At 42.5% G+C, this 23095-nt stretch overlaps 1 protein-coding gene across 3 annotated transcripts in view; it reads left to right on the top strand.

Annotated features, from left to right (window-relative positions):
• Nucleotides 1–23095, top strand: part of LOC145346438 (transcriptional activator GLI3-like) — a 350295-nt gene that overhangs the window by 309208 nt on the left and 17992 nt on the right. The window lies entirely within an intron of this gene.

Here is a 23095-nt window from a genome sequence, read left to right as displayed (position 1 = left end):
TCACTCTCCCTCGCTCCCTCCCTCACTCTCCCTCGCTCCCTCCCTCACTCTCCCTCGCTCCCTCCCTCACTCTCCCTCGCTCCCTCCCTCACTCTCCCTCGCTCCCTCCCTCACTCTCCCTCGCTCCCTCCCTCACTCTCCCTCGCTCCCTCCCTCACTCTCCCTCGCTCCCTCCCTCACTCTCCCTCGCTCCCTCCCTCACTCTCCCTCGCTCCCTCCCTCACTCTCCCTCGCTCCCTCCCTCACTCTCCCTCGCTCCCTCCCTCACTCTCCCTCTCCCTACCTCTGTCTCACTATTTCCTTACTTGTCTTGTATCTGTCTCTCCTGTCTGTACCTCTTTTTCTTGTGTATCCCTCCCCATATCTTTTTCCCCATATCTCTCTCTTGCTCCCCCACCATCTCTCTTTCTCACTGTCTTGCGCTCTCTCATGCTATTCCTTTATCACTGTATCCATCCATCTCTCTCTCTCTCTGTCAACCTTGCCTCTCCTCTCTCTCTCCCTCTCTCATTTTCCCTCTCTTGCTGCCTTTTCTTTTCCTTTCTTCTGTCTGCCTCTCTGCCTCTCCTCTCTCTCTCATGGTTCAGCTCCCTCTGCCAATGTATGGGACTGATGGCAGACAACCAGAGCTTTTCAAAATGAGCTTATAAAAGCGTTGGGGCCTTTGAGAAAACATCAAGGAGGAAGAGGAAAAGAAAGTTTGTTGTGTGTCTTGGCTAGTTGAGAGTGTGTTTCATGGCACGAGCAGCATTGAGTTAGATCACTGTTTCCCAGTGGTGCGTATATACAGAAACAGCAGGCTGGACTCCATGTTTCAGCTTGCATATGGTTTTAACTAGCCAATTGCCTTGGGATCATAAGTGTCAATTGAACTATCTTTTCTAATCAGGGAGACATATTTGTCGAGTTTATAAGATGTATCTTGTTCCAAGCTTCTTTCTGTTGCCGGAAGCTGACTGAATCACTGCCCTGTTGTATTTTTTGCTTTGTATGGTAAAATACATTGGAAATGTTTGGGTTTGCTGCACATCTGAAAGGTCAGCTCTCTGTGGAGCATGCATAGTTTAAGTAATGTGTAGGCCGCTTCTATAAGTACAGCACTGACACAAGTGCATCCTTTCAAAGTTCTTTCTGCTGGTGCTTAGAAAGCTCTTCCTTACAGTTAATAGAAAAAAAAATGTGCATCTTTATGGCTGTCTGTCCAGTGCCTGACAGTTCCAGCAGCAAGCTAAAGTCGTCACTATCTATAATTGATATCCTTCTATGGAATGGGGCTGCTGACTGCATTTCAAGGTCTCTGCTGAAGATTTTCAACAATCTTGACAACTTTTGCCCTCAGTGGTGCACCTCTTAAACTACTCTGTTGGAATGTCAAATCCATTGAACCACAGTGCAGAGGCCACATGTGTTTCACATTAGTTAAATCACAAACATTGATGGAAGCATGAGAATTCCTTCGGTGATTGCATGCCAGGACAGACTCATTTACATCAAGCTTGCGAGAGGAAAACTTTTGTTGCTTTATATTATTAAACGGTGGGCTGAATGCTTCAAGGTTTCAATAAAAGTCATGTCAGTGTTTTAATTTGCGTTGAAAAACTCCATATGAGCAGCTGGAGGGTTTTCTCCTTGCTCTGAGCATTATTTGTTGACTCTGAAATAAAGCTCAGCCAGCCAGATATTTGGCTGAGTTAATACATATTCTGTGTGTGTGTGTGTGTGTGTGTGTGTGTGTGTGGGTGGGGTGGGGGAAGAAACAAAAAACATTACGTATGATTTTCAAGTGATCAGAAGTTAGGTAGAATATATAACTTTGTCTTTCCTATAATGACTTTACTAATTTGAAATAATTCCCTACATCATAATGCATAACTCAACAGAGCAGGTTTTATCAAACTTAATCTTACTGTTATATAATTCCATTCTTCACCCTCACTATGCTGTTACATCTGAGTTGGAATACTGTACAGAGTTGCTTGTGATGACTGAACTGGCTCATCTTGTTGAATTCACTATATAATGAGTTTTGGACAACCTTGCTGAAGATTATTAGTGTGGTCTTCATTTTAAAAACTACATATTATAAAAATTGCCTCTTTTAATACCACTATAATAATACTTTTTGCTCAATGTCTTCCTTTCAGTTCTGCATGGTTTCCTCTTTTTTCCACCAGATTTCTTGCGCAAAGCCATGTGTTGTTTCAATTTACTTTTCTCGTTGATTACCATGCTGCCTATTATTATAATTCTCCTGGTCCCACCAAGTCTGTCATTTTATTTCCATTTTAATTGTCTTGGTTTTTTTATTTTCCCCTTACTGGGTTTTATTAATGGCTGTCTGTCATGATTGACTTATTTGGTAGTAATTTGAATTATGTTATCAGCTAGTGTAGCGAGTAAGCAGGAGGCTGGTTAGTTCGCTTGGCTAGACGGCTAATGTGTAGATCAGATCAACAGCACGCGGTACAATCTCTGTCTGGCTGATGCAGACTTGGAGCCTGTCTCTGTGTCCCGCCCATATTCAAAAACTTAAGACAGTTTGTTCTGGTTTGGCAAATAATCGCCAAGGACCTGGCTTTGTTTAGAGAACTGAACATGATGTTAGTATGTTTATTTCAGTCATCAGGGCTTTCACACTGTAAATGACTTTCATAACTCTTGAAAAAGTTTTCACTTCTTTTTATCCGTGCCGCTGTTTAATGATTTTTTTAAAAAAAATAAGATTGGAGAGGAGGTTGGGAGATCAGACAGGGAGTGAGCAATGTTTTCTCCAGCTCTGTTCATTACATTAATTGATGCTGAGGTGCTCATTGTTCTCCAGAGTCTAGGTAGTAAATGTTTTCAGGCTATTCAGCTGCGTAGGGCATTTCAAGCTTGATCCTGTTGCTACCTGACAGTCCCACACATTTACTTTATAACAGTGTCACTAAGATCCTAGAATCTCTTCAGTTTAGGAGAGGCCATTCAGCTCTCTGGCACCCCCAGACCACCTTCCCTACCCTATTCCCATAACCCCACACATGTATCTTGATCAATCCAACTAACCTGCATGTCTTTGGACTGTAGGCGGAAACCAGGGCACCTGAAGGTAACCCACACAGCTGTGGGGAAAATATGCAGCTTCACACAGACGGATGATTTCCTCCTGCCCCTCACCAAGATCCTCTCATTGTTGACTTAAATTTTTTCTTGCGTTCCCATCCTTCACCCTATCATTAATGATCTTGCCTTCAGCTAACTAGTTCCCATATGCTAGAAGCTTTTTGCTCCTCCATGTCCATTTCCTGCTTTAGAATTTATTTCTTTGATCAAGTTTTGGTTGCCCATTCTAATATCTCCTTCTTGGGCTTGATGCCCATTGTTTTTAGGCTTCTATCTGTACAGAGTCTAGGGATTTTTTTTGGGTTGTTAAAGTATCTAGGTGTTCAGATCACCAACAATCCGGAACCTTCACACTAACACTATAGTTAAGAAAATCAACCAACGCCCATTCTTTCTCAAAAGGCTAAGGAAGTTGGGCACGTCCACTACAACTCTTCCCAGTTTTTACAGATGCACCATAGAAAGCATTCTTCCAGGATTTATCATGGCTCGGTATGGCTCCTGCTCTGTCCAAGATTGCAAGAAACTATAAACGGTTGTGACGTAGCCCAATCCATCATGCAAACCAGCCTCCTGTTTATTGACTCCGTCTACACTTCTTGCAGCCTCCAGAAAGCAGCCAGCATAATCAAGGACCTTACGCACCCCGGACGTACTCTCTCCTACCTCCTTCTATTGGGAAAATATCTGAAAGCATGTACCAACAGACTCAAGAACAGCTTCTTCCCTGCTGCTGTCAGACTTTTGAATGGTTCTATCACATGCTAAGTTGACCTTTCTCTTCACCCCACCTGTAACTCAACAGTGTATTCTGCACCCTATCCTTTCCCTTTTCCCCATGTACTTTATGATTAAGATGTTTTGTCTGTGTAGCGTGTGCAAGAAACAATACTTCTCACTGTATTCCAGTACATGTGACAATAATAAATCAAATCAAATAATTGTTTTGCTTGTCTCAGCCCACTATTATTCTTGTATTCCATGAATGTTACAAAAGAGGCAGTACATTATTCCATTGCTTATTTCATTGTCTCACAAGAAGTTCCTTTTCTTTATTTAACAATTACTTGTCTGTCTAAACTCTTTGAAGCAGGAGATTCTTTTGATATTAGGAACAGGAGTAGGCCATTCAGTTAGATCATCATTGATCTGTACAAAGCCCCATTTACCTCCCTTAGCTCCATATCTCTCAATGCACATAGTGAAGAAAACTCACTTGACCTTGGCCTGCTTTAAAAGTTTGAAGTTTATTCATTAGTCACAAGTAAGACTTACATTAACATTGTAATGAAGTTACTGTGAAAATCCCCTAGGCGCCACACTCTGGCGCCTATTTAGGCGCGCTGAGGGAAAATTTAAGCATGACCAATGCAGCTAACCAGCATAGCTCTCAGACTGTGGGAGGAAACCGGAGCACCTGGAGGAAATCCACACCGACACTGGGAGAACATGCAAACTCCACACAGACAGTGAGCCAAGGCAGGAATCGAACCTGGGTCCCTGGTGCTGTGAGGCAGCAGTGCTAACCACTGTGCTGCCCTGTTACTGCTTTTCCAGGAGAATTCTTGCTTTTCGCTGCTCTTTTTGAGAGAAGGATTTCCTCATCAGCTTCTAATTGTAGGATTATGTTCCCTTGTTCTTGATTCTTCCAACAGAGCAAATAGTTTCTCTGTCACAGCTCTATCAAATCATTTTAACATCTTAAGCACCTCACACTCTGATACTCAAAGGCGCACAAACCAAGTTTATGCAGCCTGTCCTCATAATCTAACCTGCTAAAGCCCAGTATCATTCTGATGTTATGATTAGTAACTTGTGAACTCCACGAGCTTCCACTCTTGTATTTTATGGAGCCGGTGGCAACATTGAAGTAACTTGCCAAATTATTTAAGGATGGGGAGGACCCATCTTTCGCCGTGTATCACTGCCCCCTAGCGGTGGTAAATCTGGTCAGTTTATTTCACTGTAACTTAACAGTTGTGCAAGGCAATTTCCTTTCAGGGAGTGCCAACATTTGCAAGCCACGGAGTAATGAATAGGCTTTCACTGGGGAAAGGTCTTTCTAATTATCTGACAGTGCCTGAGTTGGATGATGGAAAGCAACATGGCTGATCGACCTGTCAGTAATACAGAATCTCAATTGTATTCATGTAGTGGATATATGACCCAATTTAGAAAAGGAGAATTGTCTCCTTGCCGGGTGCAGTTCCAAGGGACTGACTCTTTGCTGGAGACAGCTACGCAAAATGCAAGTCGCCCTCGGGCTTTTGGGGATTATGCCCTAACATTTAGCACCAACCGAGTCATTCTCACCGTGCACAATTGTATCTGGGTTGGCTGAAAAGCAATCAGTAGTGGAAGCCGAAGTTGATGTTCTACACTGAGGCCAGTTATAGTGTGCTAACTGCTACCTGAACAGAGATCACTGACAGGACACAGACTGGGGACTGAGCTTCCTGTTCTGTATGAGAAGTATCTTCTTTGTTGATAACTTAAAATAGAATTTCGAGTGCTGGTTCATATTTATTCACTCGAGGCATTTAGTTTGTTGGCACGTCTGACTGAGATGATAGATTAAAAATTCCATTTAGATGAGCAGTAAATTTGTCCATGTTTCATAAGAAGGCAGTGGTGACTTGCGGGTCAGTCAGTGTTGTTTTCTGTTTGGTTATGGGCTTACATTTTAGTCTAGATGGTGATATTGCTCTCTTGAAAGAATATTTACAAAAACAATGCATCTACACATGCAAGTACCATGTCCCAAAGACTACCGAGATCCTATATCCGGCAGAGTAAGATAAAAGTTGTCACTCGAAAATGAAAGAACGCTTTCACCCATTCTCCCTCCTTGTGTTCAGGCGAGATAAACTGCAGTGGAGCCTGAGTGCCGTTCCATTTTGCTCCTGGCAGGGACTTTAATTGGTATAATGCAGATTTTTTTTTTGATCAGCGAGGATTATTCTGCTTATCTTTCCTTGGTATCATAGCTTGTGATGAAAAAAGCCTTTGGTGAAACGCAAATGCCGAGTTTCCAAGTAAAGCACTTTAGCGATTGACATCTGAAAGAAATGTCTGATTTATTAGTCTTTAATTGATAACATTGAGAGGTAAGTAGTAATCCAGGTCTGACTGATTTGTGAAATTGCTTAATATGAAGTCTCTTTGTGATTATAATAGACAAACTGAGGCTGTTGGAGTAGACCCTGTGCACCTTCTAAAATACGTGGGCATTTTAACCTGCTAAATCTATCTTGTGCTTTTCCAGTAGTTGGCAGATAAACTGGTAGGGTAAAGATTAATAACCAACTGCACCGCTATCAGTGCCTGCCTGTCGATTTTCTGGGAAAGGGCTGTCTATTCAGCATGAAAATTATTGATTAAATAAAACTTGTTATTAGGGCAGCGCATGATCCATAATCACAAACAATAGTGGATATCATTCTTCCCACGCCACACTCATGCATCACAACCTTCCACGGTATTTCATATCACCTATCCTAGTCACTTTGTCCTCCCAGTACCAGACAAAATGCGTCACTCTAATTCTTTCTCTATAGGTGTTGCTGTCTCGAAACATATGGACAAAGCATGCTGATGTGCCAGTCTGTTATACATTGTGTGCCTTCCTAACTCTACCAAGGAAGACACCGTTGCTCGATTGCTCCACTGTTTCTTTGAAGCAATGTGGTCTATGTATTCAGAATGTTATTAAAAAAACCTTTTTCCTCCAAATTTCACCACTTGAGAGGGTGGGCTGATTGCTTAGTTTGCACACCTGAATAGCAATCTCACCCTCATAGAATACAATATAAAATATCGCAGAGGCAGATTGATCTTTTTAATCGCTTTTACATTTCAATGCAGTTTCTCTTGTTCAAACTGTTTGTTCAAGTGTGTGTATTTGTGTTGCTTTGTTTTGAGTATTAAAGTTGGTTCCCATCATAAAATGCAGATGTGATTTTTTTTATCCTGTTTTATAACTTTTTAAGGTTTTTTGTACTTCAGTCATCTAGGAATCCTTTTATACAAATGTTTTGTGACCTGGATAAGGACACCAACTGAACACCAAAAAACCGAAGGCAAATCTTGTAGATTTTTTTCAGTATTTTGTACTTTTTTAAAAAAACTATTTATCCCTTTAGTCAAACATGGTTCAAAACCATTGTCAGCACTATTTTGTTTGTGTCGCATTTGGTTATGAATCTCCGTAATAAATACAGTTCAGGAAGAGCTAAAGGTTGATAAAGGACTGAATGGAATAGAAAATTATTACCAACTGCAGGTTAGATTGACAGATTTAAGTGCCTTCTATCTACAAAGATCCAGTGTAAATTCAGCATTGCCCATGCCTTGCCTGCCAGCTGGAGAGTCAATTAGGGCTCTGTGTTGCCTCTTTTTGGGAAGGCCTGCCAAATTAACTGCTAACCAGGTACCAAAATGGGCAATGGCAGGCCTTCCCTAGGATAAAGGACCTCCAGGAGCAGAAATCCTGTCTCTTGACAGCTCCCGGCCAATTGGAGTCTGACAAGTGTGCATTGCTTGGCAGTGCTGGTGGGAGTGTTTGGCTGGTACCAACAACGCATCCACTGAAGACCGAGAGATCCAGATCAGAAATGTGGGGGGTGGGGGGTCACATAATTCCAATAATGGGTGTAAATCAAGTTGGGAAAGGGAGAGACGGATTTGGCAAAAATCACTAGGGAATCGGTACTGAGCAAACTGATGGGCTGACAAGTCTCCAGATTCTGATGGCCTTCATCCTAGGGTTTTAAATAAAGTGGATAATGAGGTAGTGGATGCTTTGGTATTAATTTTTCAAAATGCATTAGATTCTAGGAAGTTTCCATCAGGCTGGAAGGTAGCAATTATAACCCCTCTATTCAAGAAGAAAGGGAGGCATAAAACAGGAAACTATTTAGCATCTGTCATGGGGGGGGTGTTAAAATTGATCATTATGGAGGTGATAGCTGGGCATTTAGAAAAACTCAAGGTAACTGGAAAGAGTCATAATGGTTTTGTGAAAGCGAAATCTTATTTAGCCAATTTATTTGCGTTCTTTGAAGGAGGGCGGCACGGTAGCACAGTGGTTAGCACTGCTGCTTCACAGCTCCAGGGACCTGGGTTTGAATCCCGGCTCAGGTCACTGTCTGTGTGGTGTTTGCACATTCTCCCTGTCTCTGCGTGGGTTTCCTCCGGGTGCTCCGGTTTCATCCCATAGTCCAAAGATGTGCAGGTTAGGTTGATTGGCCATTCTAAATTGCCCCTTAGTGTCCCGGGATGCATAGGTTAGAGGGATTAGTGGGTAAGTATGGAGGAATATGGGGAGAGGACTTGGGTGGGATTGTGGTTGGTGCAGACCCGATGGGCCAAATGCCTCTCTGTGCAGTGTAGGATTCTATGAGTAACATGTGTTGGGGATAGAGAGGAGCTTGTAGCCGTTCTGTGCTTGAATATGCAGAAAGCATTTGATGTCATACCACAGCAAAAGGTTATCACAGAAAATGAATGTTGAGCTGGAGGATTAGCAGGCTGGCAGTAAAGAAAACACATGCATAAATAGGTCTTTATGGGATTGTTGGGGTCTGATGAGTGGAGTCCAATAGGGGCCTCAAGTTTTACAATTTACATTAATGACTTAGACGAGGGAGCAAAGTCATGGTATCTAAATTTTCAGATGGCATAAAGATAGGAAAGTATGTTGCAAAGAAGACAAGGGCCAGGATTCTCCCAGAGAATAAACTAAGTGCCCAACAGGTGGGAAAATGAGAGTTTTTCCTGCCATTTTTTGCATGTATTGATGGAACTAATCTCTGGCGCTCTGTGCTGCACAGAGTGCCTTAGGGAGATTCATGCCGGTAAGTTGTGGGGGTGGGGGGGAGGGTGTATATTTGTTGTCCCTGCATAGAGTCTTCCAGCATGGGCTCTGATATATTTTGCAAGTGCTTTCCATTTGTAAATATCCTCTTTGGTTCCTGATGAGGCTCTTGTGCACGGTACGGCTTTTTCTTTATATTGAAACAAGATATTGATTTAATTCTTGAGTGCCCCAGCTTCTTGTCTATGTGTACCAAACCCTGAGAGCATTTGTGAGTGAAGCACATTCCCAAAGATTGCACGTTTCACTCGCAACTGCTTTCTAAGTTTGTGACCGGGATTCTCCTAGCCCGCTGCGCTGCTCAAGTCGCGGTGTGGAGTAAACACGGTAAGAAGTCTCACGACACCTGGTTAAAATCCAACAGGCTTATTGTGGTGTTTGCTACCAGATAAACCTGTTGGACTTCAATCTCGTGTTGTGAGACTTCTCACTGCTCAGGTTACTGCCACAAGAGGACACAGGTTTAGGGTGCTGGGGAGTAGGTACAGAGGAGATGTCAGGGGTAAGTTTTTCACTCAGAGGGTGGTGGGTGAGTGGAATCGGCTGCCGGCGGTGGTGATGGAGATGGATTTGATAGGGTCTTTTAAAAGACTTTTGGATAAGTACATGCAATTTAGTAAGATAGAGTGTTATAGATAAGCCTAGTAGGTAGGGATATGTTCAGCGCAACTTGTGGGCTGAAGGGCCTGTTTGTGCTGTAGTTTTTCTATGTTTCTATGTTCTATGTTGGACAGTGGATTGGGAGACATCAGCCGTTTCGCGTGATTCTTTCTGCGTGCTCGGATCTGCACGCGCTATGTTTTTTGAGTTAATCAGCTTTCCGGTGAGGAGCTAATTATCACATTGAAATCAGCATTTCAATATGATTATCGGGCCCAGGCCATGGCTTGGTAACATGTGCCTTCCCCACACCCCCCTGCCAGGACTGGCTCCCTCCAGTGGCATTTACGACTGCTCCCCACCAGTGAGGAACAGACGCCTGACCCTGCTGGAGAGAACAGAAGGCATTGAGGTCTCCCCTGGGAGGTCAGGGGTAAGAAGGAGGCGTGCCCCTTGGACAGTGCCAGCCTGGTACCCTGGCACTGCCCAAGGAGCAAACTGGCGTAGCAGACCAGGCAATGCCGTGGTGATGGGGCTAGAGGTGGTTGGGGCCTCTTGTGGAGCGATTGGTTTGGGAACCTGGCCATTGGGGGTGAGGGGGAGACACCGGAACTGGTCTGGGGAGGTTTGGGAGGCCGTTGATCAGGGGTGGGGGGGTGGTCAGAAGGCCAACGATTGGGGGTTTATGGGGCTAGCCAGTGATTGGGAGGCCGGCCTCAGAGGGCTACTGCTCATGCGCTAATCTCTGCATCGACAGATCAGCATATGTACAGTGGCCGCTCAGTGCAATGCTGCCGGCCTCTTGGGTGGGAATAGGCCTCGCCCACTTCTTACCAAAGTGAACCGCGCTGAGGCACTCTGCAATGCTCGGAGTGTCGGAGATTCACCCTGGTAAGTATGCCCGAAAAACCGGCGGGAATTACTCCCGTTTTCCTGCACGTTGGGAACTTGGATTTTTTGGGGGAGAATCCCGGGCGTGTGTTCTTAAGGATATTCTTTAACAATCATGTTCAGTTCGTTTTTCATCAAGGGTACATTCCAATAATTTGATTGTCTATGAGAAAAACTGTGTTAAGATAATAGTTACTGGCGCCCACAAAAGTTACAGTTTGTTTCAGCTCTTGCCTCTTACAAGGACTGCAGTGTTGAAGAAACCTTTAAAGCTCGATTGTTTGCTGAATCGCCGCGGAAACTACGTTTTTAAAAACCTTTAGACTGACAGAGTTTCCTGCCACTGGCTCAGTTCTGCTGCTAGTTCCTTTTGGCTAAGTTTCTTGTCCACCATACATTCACAACTTTTAAAGGTATAAAATTATGTCCGTCTCATGGTTTTTAAGGATAAGAAAACTGGTCAAAGCATTTTGTAGTGTTAAGTGGAATTGTTACTGGTTGCCTGTAACCAACGAAGCCACAGCATTCATCGTGTAATTTGCTTCAAAGTGGAGCTTTGGGTTACACCAACGTAGAGAGCACACACACCAGGGACTGGTAACAGGAAAATTAAACACCAACTGGGAACTTCCATGGTGATTCCACCAATCATCCGCCACAACAGAAGATTGACAGCAACAGAGCGCACAGCACAGAAGGAAGCTTTTTAATACCATGTCTGTGCTGACATTTCGAAAGAGCCAACTGATAAGTCATGTTGCCCTGCTCTTTCCCTGTAGCCATGAAGTTTTTTTTCATTTTTCAGTTATTTATCTAATTCCTATTTAAAAGTTACTGTTGAACCTGAATCCATCTGTTTTTCAGGCATTCCAGATCATGATAACACATTGTCTAAAAAAAAAACTTCTCATTCCATCTCGTGTCCTTTCGATTTTTGATTTATTATTGTCACGTGTATTAGTATACAGTGAAAAGTATTGTTTCTTGCGTACTATACAGACAAAGCATAGAGAAGGAAAAGACAGGGTGCAGAATGTAGCATTACAATTGTAGTTGGGATGTAGAGAAAGCTCAACTTAATGCAAGGTAGGTCCATTCAAAAGTCTGATAGCGGCAGAGAAGAAGCTGTTTTTGAGTCGGTTGACATGACCTCAGACTTTTATATCTTTTTCTCGACAGAAGAGGGTGGAAGAGAGTATGTCTGGGGTGCAAGGGGTCATTGATTATGTTGGCTGGTTTTCCAAGGCAGCAGGAACTGTGTTAAATCTGTGTCCTCTGTTTATTGGTCCTCTGCCAGTGGAAGCAATTTCTTCTCAGTTTTTCTGCCAGAATTCTTCATGATTTGAAACACAACCCCTTAGGTTTCTCTGTTCTAAAGAGAACAAACCGTCTCAACAGATCTCTCCCCGTATCTGAAGTCCCTTGTTCCTGATATTCTGACAAGTCTCAGCAATTCTTCGAGGTCTTCTACCTTTCCTTAAGTGTGGTGCTCAGAATTGGACCCAGTGTTTTAGCTGAGGCCCAATGATATATGGAAGTTTATCATAACTTCCTTTCTGTTCTGCTTTGTGACATTATATAATGCAAACAATCCTGCACGCTTTCCAACAGCCCCATTAACTTGCCTTGCAACCTTCAAGGATTTGTGTATGTGAATCCTCTGATCTGTCCTCATGCTGCCTCCAAAAACACACCACTTTGCACTTCTGTACAGTAAATTTAATTTGCCACGTATCTGCCTGCTTTATTAGTCTGTGTCCTCCAGTAGTCTGCTACAATCTTCTTCACCATTTAATACATTTCCAAGCTTTGTACCTTATGCAAACTTTAAAAGCATGTCCCCCAAAGTCTGGGGAGGCACAGTGGCTGCACAGTTGTGCAACTGAATTCAATACATTTGGTACATAAAAAGTAATTAGGAGGGGGGTGGAGGTAGGCATGGGTCAAATGACAGCTGAACAATCAGGCAAGAGAACAATTTGCAAGTGTAGAGATATGATCTAATACCAATGAGTAGGGGTCTCATCTTCGTAATGATGCCCGTTTTCCATTTCCTTTAGCTTCATGCTGAACTTTCATGCAGTTAGTATTAATTGCAGTCATATATATATTTTGCATTTCCATTTTTGGCATAACTATATAAAGTAATTTTGCTTTTGTGAGTTATTCTGTCATAGACCTTCTGAGAAACTTTTCTATATTTATCTATTCCTCATAAATTATCAGTGTTTTCATCAAATGCATACTCTTCTCGCTGTAGCTGACAAACACTTCATTTAAACGTTTTTAGATCAACCTCTGCAGTGAAGTTGTAGATCCTTCCATTATAGGACAGCCTCGATGTATTGTGCTTGGGGTTGTTATATGGTTGTTGTAGGACTGATTCCTTAATTATCCGTCATAGGTGAGCAGTAGCTCCTGCAGGAAAATCTCGTCGGAAATCGGCAAGCCCAAATCCTCTGATTTACCATTCATTTAAATTAATGGGAGTTCAAAGCTGTTCATGAATTTCCCAGAAGTTCGTGCTATGTTGGAAGTGCTCCATGTGAAGGTCATCCTTCTTGTTTCAGATTCAAATTCTGATTCCTGGTGTCATTTGGAAGAGTGTTTGGATGGCCTGTGGGGAACACAGATTGTAATGTTTTGTGATTTGTATCAGTGCTTAGAAGGTCCAGTTTCACTGGCTGTCAAAGGTTGACATTTTATTAGCCTATTCAGTGCTGGAAGTTCTCCTTCAACTTTCTTCGTATGGGACCTGCATAAACATGTTCACATTGTTATCCCATTGTTTTGCCTACAATCAAAGTAGAATACATACATTTGTATAGCACTTATCATACCATTAGGATGTTTCAAAGCTCTTCATAATCAATATATTATATTAAAGGTGCCAGCACTTTATTGTAGGCAAATAGGGCAGCCAATTTGAACGCAGGAACTCCCATGTAAATCAGATGAGATAAATGACCAGTTAAGCTGTTGTTGATCTTTCAGTTCTGATGAGGGGTCATCTAGACTCAAAACATTGGCTTTACACTCTCCCCACCGATGCTGTCAGACCTGCTGAGGTTTTTCAGTATTTTCTGTTTTTGTTTTGACCCCTCTTTGATTAAGGGAGGAATGTTGGCCAGGAGAACACTTTGCCCTTCTTCAAATAATGCCAGGGTATCGTTACATCCAATGGTCTTGGTTTGACAAAAGACAGTGTAGCGTTACCCTCAGTGCCACAGAATGGCTCCAATACTTCTTGCCATTCATTATCATGGCTAGCTTTGGAAAGGCTGCACACCTCCTATTTGTTATTACAAGGAGGTGGTGAACTCTTACTTGAACCACAGCAACGTTTTTGCTGATTATGCTTCCATGATGACGTTCGATAAAGAAATTCTAGGACATTGCAGTGGCAGTTAAAGAAAAAATGATGCATACCCAAGTCAGGATGATGTATCATATGGAGGTAACGTTGTTTCCACAAAATTTAAATTTTCCTTCCTTAACTTGAAGGAATTTAAATTTCCTTAAATTTTCCTTCACTTGGGAGGGAGGTGTTGTCAAAGTAATCTAGAGTTATTGCAGTGCATCTTAGAATAAGCAATTATAAGCATGTTCTGTCTTATATTGCTGTAAAATAATACTGTATAGACTTGTAGGTCTGTTAACATACACGTGTAGTACTTCTCTATTCTATTTGCATTGAAACTCCAAATCACAACATTTGAAAACTTGTCCTCCACAGCAAAAACAAAACAAACAAATCTTGTATTTTTGAGTAAGTGTAAGGATTCAAAGTAGCACAAATATTTGAATGGTAATTCTGTTGTTTTGGTGGATAAATGCAATGGAAAGGCATGAGTGACAGAGAATCAACTAATCTGTTAGATCAAAAGCTTCATTAGTTTGCAATGAGGCATTCTTTACTCATGCTTTTTGAAGCCTGTGGATAATCTGGCTCTTATTGTCACATGAGCATTATATTTAGTTTCTTCCGGCACGGTGGTTTGCACTGCTGCCTCACAAAGCCAGGAACCCGGGTTCGATTCCCAGCTTGGATGACTATGTGGAGTTTGCATGTTTTCCCCATTTCTGTGTGGCTTTCCTCTGGGTGCTCCGGTTTCCTCCAAAAATCCAAAAGGCATGCTGGTTAGGTACATTTGGTAAATTCTCCCTCAATGTACCCAAGTAAGTGCCGGAGTGTGGCAGCTAGGGGATTTTCACAGTAACTTCTTTGCTGTGTCAATGTAAGCACAGTTGCGACATTAATAAAATAAACTTTTAAGACCTTTACTTTGTCTTCTCAATCAATGAAATAAAAGGTTACAATTTACTGGGTGTATAAATGATATGTTATAGTCCAAATTGGACAAATTTTTCATGGCTCGTGACAACTTTGGACTCACCATCAACATTAAAAAGTCATGCACCAGCCTGTTCCTCATGCACCGTACACAGAACCATAATCACAATCAAAGGGCAGAAACTACAGGCAGTGGACCAGTTCACTTCTCTTGGCAGCACCCTCTCCCAAGCAGTGACTATTGATACAGAAGTTAACTGCAGAATTGTAAAGGCAAGTTCTGCTTTCAGTAGACTGTGCTCCACTGTATGGGAATGTTGAGGAATCAACCCAGCAACAAAACTGAACGTCTACGGCACCATGGTACTCACTACCCTCCTGTATGCCTGTGAAAGGTGGACTGTGTATCAAAGGCATGCAAGTTAGCTCAGTCACTTCCACATGACTTGTCTTCACAGAATATCATGCATCAGATGGCAAGACGAAGTACCAGACACTGGAGTTCTCTCTAGAGCAAGTCTACCATCAGTCCACACATTGCTGATGAGAGTGCCGACCCAGTGGGCAGGTCACGGTATTCACATGCCAGATGAACGCATACCCAAGCAGCTCCTTTTTGGGGAACTCTCTGCTGGAAGATGCTCGCATGGAGGGCAGAAGAAACGTTTCAAAGACACACTCAAGGCCTCCCTGAAGTCACTTGACATTGACACGACCACCTGGGAAACCACCCTACCTGGCGCTGCCTCATTCACAAAGGCCATCAAGCTTACGAAACAAGGTGTATTGCTGAAGCACAACTTAAGCGCGAGCTGTGCAAGTCCAGAGCCACCTGCGCAACAACTACACAAGTCTGTCCAATCTGTGCTAGGACATTCCGTGCCCAAATTGGCCTGATCAGTCACCTTTGGACACACCACAACCAGCCTCAAAATGACTAATGGTATCGAGGTCCTCATCAATGACGATGGACGAACAACACATACAGTCCAAAGTTAAAAGAATAGAAAAATAAAACATTGATGTGGTTTTGTGCTATAAAATGTGGCTTCAATAATCATCATCTCACACCTTCCTTACTGTAGTGAAATTTGTGCCAGTTATGGGTTATAATAGTAGTGTTGAGATTATGATTTTAAATTGAAATTTCAAGTTTAACATATTGCTAATCTTACAGCAGAAAAATTCTCTTTCATATTGAGCCAGATTTTCCAGTGTTGGTAGTGGCGATGTGTGGAATTTAACTTTCTCAAGTGCATCAGAACTCTCAGAAAGTCCTGATGTCACACTGGCACTGTAATTGCCTGGCAAGTTTAAATTTCCAGTGGCCTCATTTGCACTGCCCAGCACCCATGGTGAATGAATCTTACACTCAGCTCTGGGTCAAACACTTGGGCTAAATACCTGCCACTAACCCAGATACTTATCCTAGAATTGTTGGACTGTTTCATCTCAGGTGTAACTCAGTGATTAACTGTGCAACCCAACCCACCCCTTCCCAGACATACCCCTGCCTCCACACACCAACACCCCCTAACCAATCACACACTATCTACCTATCAACTACCTATCAACTATTGACCCTCAACTCAACCACCCCATTGCCCAGACTATACACCTATTCACCACTCATTCACACACTAAGCTAGCAATTACTGCCACCCTGAATATTGTTTCCCTCACTTACTTGCTTACTCAATTATGCACTCGCTCACTCAGTTACGCGCTCACTCAGTTACGCACTCGCTCACTCAACCCCTCCCTCATCTATGCAGTCACTCTCTCACCTACCCATCCACTCAGCGACCTACTCACTCATTCACTAACTTCCTCAGCACGCTGAAAGAATGGTGATCTTTTAAAAATTTAATTGAATGCTGTGAACAGAGGCGTGTCCTCTGCACTCCACCTCTTCATAGGTTTTCTGCTAAATTGCTGCACTGAGGCTTTTGTCATTCCAGCCAGGATCAGGAGTCCTGGCTGAAAGTGCACAAAAAGGCCAAGGCAAAATGATTTTTAAAATTTGAATGTGGGATGTGGACGTTGTTGGTAAGCCCAGCATTTGTTACCAATCTCTAACTTCCCTCTAGAACCTGGTGGTCAGCCAGTTTCTTGAACTGCTGCAATCCATGTGGTTTAGGTGCACCCATAATATGATAGGAGGAGCATCACAGCTGATTGGAGGAAATGGCCCATTAAATTGGGTTCTTAGGGACACATTTCATTGATAGTATCTGATACACATAGTAATGATATGATAGCTGTTTTCAATGTTATTAGTGTCACGGCATGTGGTATACAATAGTTGGTACATCTTATTTTGTACTGAGGATATAATTCACAACTATTATATGTATTTGCTTTTTTTTTGCTCTTCTCTCATCTGGCAAGTTTCTGCAGTGTAGATACTCTATAAATAAAAATTTTTTAAGACTCCTGTCAGATCACCAGATGTTGTTCCATCTGCTAGTTGTTTAATAGTAGACTTGATATCTGGGAGCTAAATTAAAGAGCAGAACCTTAAGGATTATTACCCAAATCTCATGCAGATTGATGCCAGAATTATCATATTGGAAAGAGGAACATGTGGCTGAAGAAGTGTTTTGGAAATGTGGATTCCCAGTTCGTGGGATACTGGCACCTGTATTGGGACAGGAAGGGAATGTGCCATTGGGGCAGGCTCCAGATGAACCAGGTTGGGACCAGAGTCTTAGTGTAAAGGATAAATGGGATTATCCCAAGGACTTTAAACTTGTAAATTGGACAAGGGCTCAGGTGAAAAAGGTGGCATAGATAATAAATTGAAAACAACCACAAGGAAAAGGAGTAGAGTAATTATGAAATTATTGTCAGAAATTGTGCAGTAAACACTGCAGGTAAAGGGAATTTTAAAAGATGTAGAATAATTAAACTGGAAGAGAAAAATAAGAAACTTCTGAGTAGAAGGGTGGCCATAATAAGCATTTTCAGATAAATGCATGGAATATAAGGAACAAATTGAATGAATTGCAGATGCAAGTTCAATTTGGAGGATGTGATATTGTAGCCATACATGGCCATGAGATGTCTGGTTTGGGATTTAACAATACCAAGTTATAAGATTTTTATAGGAGAGGTTGGGGAAATGGTACAGGGGGAGGGAGTACCCTTTGTGAAATGAAATAATTTTAATGGTAAAAGAGGATGTAATGAGAGGCAAGCAGGCTTTATGGGTAGGATTAAGAAATAGAAATGATTTAAGAGTGTAGTAGAAGCTGTATATAGTTCCCCGGCAGCGGCTGTGATGTGGTAGATTGTATAAATGTAGAGATTAGGCAAGCATGTAGCAAAGACAGAATGGTTTTGATTGAGGATTTTAACTTGCTTTTAAGTCGGAATGTGCAGACCAACAGAGAAAATGATGAATTTCCTGAGTGTGTCGAGGATAGTTTTGTAAAACGACATGTTCCCGAACCAGTAAGGGAGCATTTCAAATGTAATAATTAATAATGAGCCAGATTTAGTTAACAGCCTAAAGCTGTGTGATCACATAACTAATAATGAACATAATGTGATCAAGTTCAGAGTGGTGTTTGAAAAGCAGGAACATGGAAGCAGGTAAGGTTTAGGTAAGACTGAGTTCATTGGGATTTTGAGACAGGCTAACAACAGTAAACTGGGTAAATCTGTTGGTAGGCAAAACAACAAGATCATGATGGAGCCATCTTATGAAGAAAGACTGAGCGGGTTAGTTCCATACGCGTTGGAATTTAAAAGAATGAGAGGTGATCTTGCTTAAACAAGGTCTTGAGTGGAGTTGACAGGATGGGTGATGAGAGGTCGCGCCTCTGTGGAATTTTCTTTCCCAGATGGCAATGTAGGCTGGGTCATTGAATTTGTACAAGCTGAGTTTGACAAATATTTGATCAACAAGGGAGCCAAAGGCTGTGGCTGTAATCGGAGCAGCCATTGAATGGCGGAGCAGGCTCGAGGGGCTGAATGGCCTACTCCTGCTCCTAGTTCTTATGTTCTTGGCTCACTAAAATTAGCATCACTGACTGTGTGGAGTTTGCACGTTCTCCTCGTGTCTGCAGGGGTTTCCTCCGGGTACTCCGGTTTCCTCCCACAGTCCAAAGATGTGCGGGTTGGGTTGATTGGCCATGTTAAGAAATTGCCCCTTGGTGTCCTGGGATGTGTAGGTTAGAGGGATTAGCAGGTAAATGTGTAGGAATATGGGGATAGGGCCTGGGTGGGATTGTGGTCGGTGCAGACTCAATGGGCCGAATGGCCTCTTTCTGCACTGTAGGGTTCTATGATCTATGATGATCAGATGAATAGTAATTAAGAAAATAATGGCAGAAAGGACTGAGAAGACCCCCGGGACTACATGATCTCTATCTCAGGTTTTTGAAGCGAATAGATGGGAACATTACACATGCCCTAACTATAATTTTCCAAAGGTCCTTTGATGTGGTGGATGCTAACTCGCTAAATATATTTAAGACGCGGGTTGATGGGTTTTTGATAAGCGAGGGGATTAAAGGTTATGGGGAGAGGGCGGGAAAGTGGAACTGATCCACTTCAGATCAGACATGATCTTATTGAATGGCGGGGCAGGCTCGAAGGGCTAGATGGCCTACTCCTGCTCCTATTTCTTATGTTCTTATGTTCAGGAACTGTTCCTTTAGATCAGAAAATTGCACAGGCCACACCGCTATTTGAGGAATATGAGAGAGAGAAACCAGATAATTATAGACCAGTTAGCCTTTCATTTGTTATCAGAAAATTCTAGATTCTGTAAATAAGAATAGTCAGTAATGGCTGATCAGTTTCAGTTTGTAAAGTCTTGCCTTGTTAATCTGATTGAGTTTTTTTTTGTATAAAGTAGTAGACAGGATAATATGCATGTGTTATTTATATGGACTTCTAGTCAGCATTTGATAAAGTCCCTCATGAGATTGTTAGCTAAAATTGGAGCTCATGAATTGGAAGGCAAAGTTTTGGACACCACTAGCTGCACCCTGTCAAGTATATTACTTGAACATTATCCCTATTCTCTGTCTTCTGCCACTAAGTTATGTGTTATGTTCTCAACTGTTCACCATATTTATTAATGACTTGTTGATGGAATAAAGTTGCGGATGACACCAAAGAAAGGTAACATTTTAAGCCGTCTTGAAAGCATATATTTACAGAGATATTGATATCAATAGATTAGGTGAATGAGCAAAACTGTGTCTAATGGATTTCAAATGTGGATAAATAAAAGATAATTCATTTTGGACATAAAAAGGATAGAACAGTGTAATTTCTAGTAAGAAGTATGGGGCAACAACAAGTATTTGGAGTTGGACAAATCCACCAATAAAATCTAAATTTTTGAAAGGGTAATGTATGGAGGAAATCTGGTATTTTCACATATTGAATACTGTATGATTTAAGGTTTAATAGACTCCAATGTTCTAAGATTCTAATATTCTATTCTGTGTCAAGCAAAAAGTAATTCATAAAAAGTCACTATCCAGTCTGGTGTAAAAATATTTTTAATCTATCAGTGTTGTGTTTAATTGTTAAACTCGTTTTTGACAACTAAACAATTACATGGGATGTGGGGAGAGAAACAGACCATTCAGCCCAAGTCAGTGCTGATCTGTGTCCACCACTTTAGCATTGTAACCATCTATTCCCTTCTCCTTCAAATATTTGCCTGGCTTTCCTTTAAATACATCTACACTATTAACTTTAACCACTCCTTCTTGGTGTGAGTTCCACACCTTTGCCACTTTTTGGCAAAGACGTTTCCTCGAATTCTGTGTCTGGTTTTTTGGTGACCACTATACATGTTGATGTACAAGTTGACCTTTGAAAAATCCATCCGAAAACGGGGGTCAGTTTATACACCAGGTATGTGTGGTAGCCAGTTTTGTCCTCCATCACAAGATATGCTCTGAGTGGGCATCTCTTGAACTCCCACGCTTCTTCACACTGCAGTCTTTACCACTTGCTTGATCCCTCGCACCAAGGTATAAGGTACAAAATTCATTTGTGGAGCGAAACTTGGAACCTGTCTGCTAATGTGTGTGTAGCATGATGTGGCTGTAAAAGGAGGAGGAGGAGGGTGATGAGATTGTAGGTTATAAGTTCTGTAACTCAGAAACATGACTTTTGGGACTGAGATCTTACAGCCTGGGCTGTCTTATATACTGCAATTTACAGTACCTCTCACTGAAGGCCTCAGTTATGCTCCTCCCCAAAATATTGTCTCTGTATCCATTTCATCAAAATTGCAGCAGTGGAAACTGGAGAAGGGGATTCAGTTCAGTTTGTACATTTATTTAAACCGATGAAGCTGGAAAACATTCAGATGAGATTCTTGAACACAGCTGAGCTTTCTTCACTATCAGTGAGTACATAGGCTAAGAAAATGGTGAAGGAACGATCTCTTAAATAATCCTAGTAATTTACCATTGGGGGTGTTGGACGTAGTGTTGTTCCCAAAAATTCTCAGTGCTCTTTAATTTGTGGTTTTGTGTTTTGATTGGCAACGTTCTTGATGTGTCACCCCCTATTTGGCATCCTCTGGTTAAAAGATAAATGCATGACAGGAATAATGTGAATAAGATTTGGTGTTTTTAAAAGGTGCTGCTGCAGAAAGTCCATTCAGAAAGGCTCAGATTTACTTATTCCTTTTCACTTAAAAGGAAAAGTGAAACAAATGAGCCCTCTTATGGTACGTTGTAGTACTGCAAGCACTCCTATCATTTCTGGTGATGCCAACTAAGGTGTTTAGTCTATGCCTGTGTTGCCACGTTTTTCCAATCTCTGGTTCAACAATATATTACTCAGGCAATTGATGCAGAAGTCTTTATTTTTTTAAATAGATTGCTCATTAATGGCATGAACGAGAACCCCTGACAGATGATGTTAGAGATGGAAAGGTGGTAGGACTGCAGGGTCTCGATGACATTACTGTTACTAGAGAGGCGGTGCTCGACAGACTGGAGGGGCTGATTGTGGACAAGTCCCCAGGACCGGATGGAATGCATCCGAGGGTCCTGAAAGAAATGGCGGAGGTGATAGTGGATGCCTTGGTGGTTATTTTCCAGACGTCGCTGGATTCCGGGGAAGTGCCGGAAGATTGGAAAATGGCTAACGTTACGCCGTTGTTTAAGAAGGGTGCCAGGCAAAAGGCGGGGAATTATAGACCTGTTAGTTTAACGTCTGTTGTAGGTAAAATGTTCGAATCCGTCATCAAGGAGGAAATAGCGAGGCATCTTGAGGGGAATTGCTTGATAGAGCAGACGCAGCACGGTTTCGTTAAAGGGAAGTCGTGTCTGACAAATTTACTGGAGTTCTATGAGGATGTGTCTAGGGTGGTGGATAGAGGAGAGCCGGTGGATGTGGTCTTTCTTGATTTTCAGAAGGCGTTTGACAAGGTACCTCATAAGAGGTTATTGCAGAAGGTAAAGGGGCATGGAGTTGGGGGTAGGGTGTTAGCGTGCATAGTGGATTAGTTGTCAAATAGGAGGCAGAGAGTGGGGGTGAATGGGTGCTATTCGGATTGGCAGTTGGTGACTAGTGGAGTGCCCCAGGGGTCGGTGCTGGGGCCTCAGCTATTTACCATTTATATAGATGATCTGGAGGAGGGAACCGAGTGTAGGGTGTCGAAATTTGCTGATGACACCAAAATTGGTGGAAAGGCAAATTGTGCGGAGGGTGTGGAGAGTCTACAGAAGGATCTAGATAGGCTGGGCGAATGGGCCAGGAAATGGCAAATGGAATTTAATGTTGGCAAGTGCGAGGTTGTCCACTTTGGTAGGAATAGTGGTAGGAAGGATTATTACTTACGTGGAGAAAAACTGCAGCAGGCGACGGTGCAGAGGGACCTCGGGGTCCTTGTGCATGAGTCGCAAAAACCCAGCTTGCAGGTGCAGCAGGTGGTCAGGAAGGCGAATGGGATGCTGGCCTTCATCGCGAGGGGGATTGAATATAAAAGTAGGGAGGTCTTGCTGCGGCTGTATAGGGCATTGGTGAGGCCGCAGCTGGAGTACTGTGCGCAGTTTTGGGCGCCGTACTTACACAAGGATATTTTGGCCTTGGAGGGAGTGCAGAGGAGGTTTACTAGGCTGATGCCGGAGTTGAGGGGGTTGAGCTATGAGGAGAGGCTGAATAAATTAGGCTTGTACTCGTTAGAGTTTAGAAGAATGAGGGGAGATCTCATTGAGACGTATAAGATGATGAATGGGATGGGTAGGATAGAGGTGGAGAGACTCTTCCTGCTCAGAAAAGATAGTAGGACTAGGGGGCACAGCCTCAAGATAAAGGGGGGGCGGTTTAGAACGGAGTTGAGGAGG

Source organism: Carcharhinus amblyrhynchos, chromosome 8 (assembly GCF_965287045.1).
Source record: "Carcharhinus amblyrhynchos chromosome 8, sCarAmb.v2.hapA, whole genome shotgun sequence".
In the NCBI taxonomy this organism is placed as follows: domain Eukaryota; kingdom Metazoa; phylum Chordata; class Chondrichthyes; order Carcharhiniformes; family Carcharhinidae; genus Carcharhinus; species Carcharhinus amblyrhynchos.
The sequence above is the reverse complement of the archived record's forward strand: the minus strand, read 5'-3'. Positions and strand labels throughout refer to the sequence as shown.